General features: G+C 36.3%; 1 pseudogene; it reads left to right on the forward strand.

Annotated features, from left to right (window-relative positions):
- Positions 1-1,986: 1,986 nt before the first annotated feature.
- Positions 1,987-3,223, forward strand: LOC131687422 (uncharacterized; annotated as a pseudogene).
- Positions 3,224-6,305: the final 3,082 nt, after the last annotated feature.

Genomic DNA, 6,305 nt, shown 5'->3' on the forward strand with positions numbered 1-6,305 from the left:
GTCCTTTTGAATCAATTTGCTGCATGCTTTTGTTAGAATCACTGATTTGTTTGGAGCAAACAATAATTTTGTCGATCTTCGAAAAGCACAGATAACAAAACTTGTAAGATTGATTCAAAATATATTTTGGTTGATCTAACCAAAAAATTAAATTTAGTTCAATAAATTCCTTGGTTCACAATAAAGAATTTTTATCGATTAAAAATGAAGAAATAATTTATAGAATCAAACATGCACAATTCTTTTGCGTGTATCACTTTACCAGTTCATGAGCTGAATCATAGGTGTCGCATGATTAATTTTGATTTTGCTGCAAATCGCCAATAATTATTCAACGCTTTTTCTCGAAAAGGGCGATACTAGCAGTGACACCATTCACAGAAAATCAATAGTGAATATTTCAAGGCTTGGTTTTATTTCCTATTTAAGAACTATTGTGTTTTTTACATCCTAGATTGCATGATTCAGTGATCGAAACCAAAAACTGCATAAAATATTTGAAATTATTAAATTAAAATTTGTTTTTGCTATTTAAATCGACAAAATGATAGTATCGCCCCTTTGGCGATTGTTTACTTTTTCGTCCCACCTATCAGCATTGAAGTATCGCCCTTATGTTTTTTTACAATAACTACCGTATTACACCACCGATTTCGTCCGGGTTTTTTCAAGAGCGATCATTGTTACTATTTACAGCTGGTATCAGCTTGATTATCCAAAAAAAATTCGAAAAAAACAGTTTCGCCCAATGTTTCGCCTCTAATCTGCTAGCAAAATAAGTATCGCCCTTCTTGTTTGCATGGAGCGTGGAGGGTGAAACTTTAAATAAACAAACAAAAATACAGTTTCGCCCGATGTATCTTTTGCTGTAGTTTAAGAAAGCAATATCGTAGAATCCAAATTTTTAGGTTAATTTGTTGCGTTTTAAAGCCCTCATTTGCATGTATGAAAAAAACCTTATGTTTACATTTGTAAGTATCGCCCTTTTCACAAAAAAGCGTTGAATTGTCTTCTCTTCTCTTAGGACCATGTATGTTCGTCCGCATTTTTTTTTTGACGGATCGTTGGGCTGGTGTAGTCAGAGATGCCAGATTTGCAGACAAGTCTGCAAATTCGCAGACTTTTAAGGTTGGACAGAGAAAGCGCAAAATTTCCAAACGAAAAAAGCAGTTTTTTCCACACCGTATGTCAGATCTTCATAAAAATCAATCAGTGTATGTAGAATGTTGTTACAGTACTTTTTTCGTTTGCGAATTTTGCGCATTCTCTGTGCAACCTTAATTTAAGTTGCAGATTTCTTCGATGACGCAGATATTTGCAGTTTTTTAGTTTGGTTGCAGATATTTGCAGATTTTTTAGTTTGGTTGCAGATATTTACAGATTTTTGAATGAAAAGGCTTTTGATTACACTAGCTTTTCTGACCTTGTTGTTCTTCCCAGACTTTTAAAATTATTATTGCAGACATTATTGGCGAATCAAAGCAAAACTAAAACGTGTTGTGAGACACCTGTCTTTCAGGTCTGCAATTACGAAAAGGATGTTGCTTAATTTTTTATAAAGGTAGTGAATTTCTAAACGATTTTCTTGCAGTTAAATTCAATTTTTTTGATATGGAATACAAAAGTGATGGTGAGAAATTATTTTTACTTTATTGCGTAATTTGCTGAAAAAATTGTTCGGGGAATTTTAAGGAATTTCAAGACTTACTTCGAATTGTAAAAGGTTATGTTATTTTTTCAGATTCCGACCGCGATGTGCGAATTTCCATTGTGGACGTCCTGGATTACGTCGGAGAATCCATCCGTCCGATAAAGGAAGGATATGCGGTTTTCGCAGCGAACCATATTGTTGGTATCGGTTGGAGGAAATGTGAAACTCATTATATTGCCATTCTCGCGTATGTAACACAGTCATCGCATCCTGGCCAAACACCTCACACATTAAATTTAAGAATATTTTCTGATGTTTCGCTATGGGTACTCAAATGTTCCTGTAAAGCCGGAACCGCTAAATGTAAGCATATTATTGCCTGCCTGCTACATATTGAGAAGTATGTTTCATTTGAATAGAAGTGCACGCTTCATCAATAATGTTTGTAATTTGTCTTGTACGGACGTCACTCAAGTGTGGGGAACTCCGAAAACTCACAAGTCAGCCCCATGGGGTGCTAAAAGAGTCTCCGAGATGTGTTGCTTTAAAGGCCCAAAAAAGTCATCAGAGTTGAACGTAGATGATGTTGAAGTGATATTGACTGAATCATTCAGTAGCATATTGGCCGGTATGATACATTGAAATATTTAGATGTTCAATCAATCAACCAGTTTTATATTTTTAGTTTCAAAATAATCTGCTATCTATAAGCATATTAATGGCAGGTTTCTAAACGACCCTATACACTATCCAAATCGGGCTCAACAGGCATCAGGGTACCCTGATAACGGCTATTGCACTTCAAAAGAATTGGAAGCATGCCTAATGCGAAAAATGAACGACATTGCCATTAAACCAGCGTCGATTCGCTCGGACAAGGAAAAAGCGTATTATGAAAAATACATCAAAGTCGACATTAAAAAGTTCATAATGATTGCCATTGAAACTGAAGACCAGAATACAAATGCCTGGAAGATTCATCGAGCATCTAGAATTACAGCCAGCTCATGCTATTCGCTCTTCACATATATTAAAAATAAGTCCCCTAATTGGGATAAAAAAATTGAGTCATACTGGAGCATCCGCAATCTGAATGTAAAGTCTACTAAATATGGGAAGGAAACCGGATCCGCAGCATTTGACTGCTATCGGAGAAAACGCAATCCTCTAATAAAGCGATGCGGCCTGGTAATTCATCCCATAGAAAGTTGGATTGGAGGATCTCCAGATGGACTAGATCCAGAATCTGGCCTATTACTGGAAATCAAATGTCCTAGTACAGCTGAAATGGTATTGCATGATATCCTCAATTCGGCAAACGTGACTACATATGCCAAGCATGAGGAAAGCGGCGAGATCATACTGAACCGAAGACACTTGTATTACTGTCAGGTACAAATTAATATGTGGATTCTAAATTGTTCTACGTGTGATTTTATCAATTATTCATTGGCCGATGATGATTTCGTCGTGATAGAAGTACCGTGCGATGAATCTTTTATTCAGCACGTGGTTAATGATTTAAAAATTCTTTATTTTGAGAAAATGTTAAGAAAGGTTATTAAACAATAAATTTAAAAAATAAAAATATTTTTTCTGTATTTCTGATGAAATTACGAAACAAAAACTTATAAGGCATCACAGTATTCAGATCAAAAAACAAAAGAAAAGGTTGGCGTTCAAGCTATACATTCTATAATATTCCAAGCGTTTCCAAGATCTCGTGGAAAGAATCAAAGAACATTCGACACACGAATTTAAAACTTATCATCACTTAAAATTGGATCAGTAAGATTGACAATACCACATATTGTTATCATATTGTCATCTATATAACCAATCATACTAGAGCTGATACAGTCTGACATAATTGCAAAAATTTTAATCCTTTGGATTGCTCTTTCTACGTGGATTCTTGCTCTGGCAATTGCTTCATTTTTACTTGCTTCAGCTGGTGTTAACCGTTCTCCTCTCATGAAAGGTGGAATATGTAACTTTATAGATTTATTAGCTAGTTCGTGTTCAATTGTCATACCTTTATCTACCATTACTTCGTCGATGTGAGATTGGAGCCTATCAATTAATTTTTCATTATTAAAAATAAATTTGTCAGATACCTTTCCCGTATATGCGCTGCTAACAAATGAAATTAATCCTGCGGGGGGAAAACACCAATTAAAAACTTAATAGTTCTTCTAGATGTGTAGTTAGAATACAACGAAATTCGACAATTTAAACATTTTAAGGTCGCCACTGGTATTTCAGTGCAGTCTAAAATTATCGTAACGTTTGAAAAATGTTCTCTAAAACAAAGGGGGATGTTCCTTTTCAACTCTTCTTTTGATGGCCAGTATACAAATTGTTTCATTAGTTTCGATAACAAATTAATAGTATGAGAAAAATAAGAGGATGCGGTTGTGCTCGGAATTTTGAACAGCGTGCTCAATGCTTTTAACGAAAGGTTTTGCTTCAACTTCGATAGAACTAATATAACCCTATCGGTAGCATGCAGTAGAAATTTTCTAGTAATCTTGCTATTTTCCAATTTTTTCACCGCCAAACATATTTCAGACAACAAATCCATCGTGGGGATTCCCGTCCAAACGTTCACTTCTTTGTCCGTGATTAGAAGATCAGATAAAATAACATTAGTTGTGTTGCCAATTAGTTTTGCTGCTTCTTCTAAGTTACCGGGAACTAAAAACTCGATAGACAAATCCGTCTGTGTCCACGATGAGATTTTACGATGATATAGATCTTTTGGATATTTAAGGTATGCGAAGGTTCGTTGTTTAAAAAAACTTCGACTGCACTGTTAGGCAGAGCGAGCTGGTCATCATCACAACCGGAGGCCACGATCTTAAGTGAATTATCTTCAATATGCTGTTGCCCATTTAATTCATTGATGTTTATGGTTTGTTGCTTATCCGATTCATGTTTTTGTACATCATTGGTGTTACTGATACTGAAGCCTAAACTTGAGTAGCTGCATTCCGCGCCTTCTGTTAGTTTTCCAGGGATGTATGCCGACGGAAGTGCATTTTTCTTCAAATGCTTTCCTCCTACAACAAATAAAATTAAATATCAAAAATTTAATCAATTTTAATGTACAGGGATCTTCGGCATAGTACAATAAGTGATGCAGTCCACCCACAACTAGTTTCTCGACCATCAGGTTAAGCTTAATATTGTAAGTTACTAGCAGGGAATTGAAACTAATCAATAAGCTTAGTTTATTGAAAAACTAAGGTCTATGGAAGGGATTCCTGTATTAGTTGGGACATTAATGTGCGTTAGCATTAAAGCCGACAGCAAACGAGGCAACAGGACACTCGCTACATAAAATAATCACTCGATTTTGTTGCGTTGGCGCGTGTGAATTGCTAGAAGAAAATCCATAGTGATTATGTAATGTGGTGTGTGTCGTATTGTCTGTGATTAGCTTAAAATGTTAGACTGTATAACTTAGGTATACCTGAAACATAGCAAGAGCTGGGAAAATGAATGCTGCATACTCTGGAGTTGCTAGTCGGTTTTCTGGAGCATTTCAAAATTTTTATCCAGGCGGGGTATCTGGGATCCGATGCTTTGGGAAAACCATGTAATGTAATACCAGGTACTGCTCGAGACAGACATCCGTCCACAAAACAAATGCGATTGCTTCTTGGTTGAGCATCATGCTTACTGTAGTTGTGATCTTGTAGATGATCTGGAAACTTAGCAGAGCGCCAACAACGCTGTGGCCGTCTCATTAGCTGCGTAATATTTTTCGACGGAACCGCAGAAGGTTTCAGGTATTTGGAAGAAACTATAAGGAATGTAAAATGTGAGGATTCAAAAAGAAAATATTATTTCAAAAAACTACCTGTACAGAAATCTGTATTTTTTAAATGTCGACGACAGATCACCAACAAACTTGTTCGAGTTTCGTTCTTTATTTGCAGTACTCGCACCCATGCTGCTCGTTGAAGACTGCTAGATGGAAAAAGGGTTAATTTGTCCACCTTCCTTGTCGGACAACCCTTGATACAGCAAGCACCACCGTTGGTGCGAACTTTATTGCTTTCCTTTGGTAGGTTCAACGCTGGCACTGCGGCTGTTTTCAACTTAACACGCCTATCTGAAATATAATATTAGTTAGATCCTTTAAATACAATACAAAACCAAAATCTTACTTGTAATAATATCCGCCGAAGTGAAATGAGCCGCACATATAGATATAATTTCAGTGCGTTTGCCGGATAAGTGCAAAAACTGGTTCCATTTACGAAACACTGGATAGCCAGAGGAGGGAACTTTGAAAAATGTGGTAGAACTTCCGGCTGCACCAAAATAGTTCAGGCACGCGGGAACAACACATTTTTTCATTTCTGAAATATAACCAATGTCAGCGGCGATTATAACTATTTAAGTAACGTAAGATTTCTGCAGTTATATCTCTGATAGATTTCTATAACTTACCTGACGCTTTTTTTTGCCATTTTGGATTCCGTTTTGGAGATATTAAAGAATTTTTCGTAAACTCCAAAAAAAATTCACCGTATTTTGACAGGTGGCAAACTTCCCATCATCATTTTCACATACGTGCCATCTGTGAGTCGATCATGATTTGATTCGCCAATTGAAAAAAGTACCTGGCATCTCTGGGTGTAGT

This window comes from Topomyia yanbarensis, chromosome 3 (assembly GCF_030247195.1).
Source record: "Topomyia yanbarensis strain Yona2022 chromosome 3, ASM3024719v1, whole genome shotgun sequence".
Taxonomy (NCBI): Eukaryota; Metazoa; Arthropoda; class Insecta; order Diptera; family Culicidae; genus Topomyia; species Topomyia yanbarensis.